The sequence below is a fragment of the Gekko japonicus genome, unplaced genomic scaffold (assembly GCF_001447785.1).
Source record: "Gekko japonicus isolate JY-2015 unplaced genomic scaffold, Gekko_japonicus_V1.1 scaffold393, whole genome shotgun sequence".
NCBI classification, from domain to species: domain Eukaryota; kingdom Metazoa; phylum Chordata; class Lepidosauria; order Squamata; family Gekkonidae; genus Gekko; species Gekko japonicus.
Window position 1 is genome coordinate 387,384 of NW_015177017.1, and position 1,899 is coordinate 389,282.

Here is a 1,899-nt window from a genome sequence, read left to right on the forward strand (position 1 = left end):
CAGCCCTTACAACTGATTGATCCACCACTATTTCTCATTTCTACTGATGAGAAACTCACCAGTTCATCTACCAAGGAACTTCTGCACCCAGCAGATTCCATGTTTAAAGGTACAGAGGTCTGGCAGGCTTACCAGGTTCAAGGATGACTTTTAAAGAGTTAAATAAAAAGGTAAAGGTTCCCTTGCTCGAAAGCCAGTCGAATCCGACTCTAGGGTTGCGGTGCTCATCTCCATTTCAAAGCCGAAGAGCCAGCGCTGTCCGAAGACGTTTCTGTGGTCATGTGGCCAGCATGACTAAACACCAAGGCGCACGGAACGCTGTTACCTTCCCACCGAAGTGGTACCTATTTATCTACGTGCAATTTCTTGCTTTCGAACTGCTAGGTCGGCAGGAGCTGGAACTAGAGACGGGAGCTCACTCCGTCATGCGGCACCCGAGTCTCGAACTGCTGAACTACTGACCTTCCACAGCCTGCAGTTCAGCGTCTTAACCACTTGAGCCACCGCAGCTCCATAAAGAGTTAAATACATACTCTTAAAACCATCGGCTAGGGGACAACACGTACAAGCCCTTTCACCAATGCCTGTTGGGTATTACTGGTCTTCTAATTTCCAAGAAAGAGATTCTGGAAACAGAATAAAAACAGCTATGTTCTAACCAGTCTACAAATTTCATACATTGTTTTTAAGACAGGCCAGCAAGAACTGAATATACTAATGAGTTCCATTCATGCTGCTTACAGCTGCCAAGGTAATAACACAGAAATCTGCCTTATACTGAATCAGACCATTGGTCCATCAAGGTCAATACTGTCTATTCAGACTGGCAGCGGCTCTCCGGCAGAAGTCTTTCACATCACCTACTACCTGATCTTTAACTGGAGATGCCAGGGGCTGAACCTCAGACCTCCTGCATACCAAGTAGATGCTCTACCACTGAGCCACAGCCCCTCCCTAAAAATAGGGACAGGATATATGTTTATTGGAAAAGTCAAGATTGCACCTGGTTCAACCAGTTCATGGGTGAATGGATGTTTGAACAGTACCTTCATAATATGGAATGAGACTGTAGACCATAAGCCAGTGGATCTAAGTCTCAACACAGCAAGGAAACAACTCTTTGACTGATTATAAAATGGAAACCTTATCACACATGTTGTAGAAGTGAATTGAACTAGTGTCATCTTGCTCACTTTTAAAGATACAAACTGGCAATAACAAGACTTAAACGAATAAGGCTATATATAAAGAAATCAGATTAGTAAACTAACTTGCTATATTCTCTATAAGTAAATATAAACGCTGCACTGTTGGTGCTTCAAACACACATTTTCACAGTTTCCACTCACAGTAGACAATGTACCATTTTTATGAATAGTCTAAATCTAAAATTATCTTGCAGCTTTCACTGTCAAAGGGTTTCGGCAATACCATCTGTCTTAAAGCAGACAGGAGGCTGCGAGAAATGAATGGGGAAGGGGAGAAGGCACATATTTACCAAGAGCACCTGCAAAAACAGAGATAAAAGAAAACTGAAGCAGAATTCCCACTAGTTGGGTCACTGAGACCAATTTCTAAAAGTGGCTGACAAAAAAACATTTTATTTTCTCCGAAACAAAAACTGAACTTTGGCCCCGTTCACACGGAGCATTTGCTGCGCTGAAGGCACGATAGTCCCGCGGATTTTCCGGGTGCGATCACACCGGAACATCTGGGAGGCGTAGTGCACCCGTGGCAAACCGAAGATGCCGAAGATGCGCATTAAAAAAGCACCTGGGACGACCTACTGGCAAATGGTTTGCCATGGGCTGCATGCAGACTCCCTGGGTGTGATCGCGCCAGCGCGCAGCTTTCTCCCCCGTCGTCCTCTTTGCCGTGGGGAAGCCGCCGTCGCGTCTG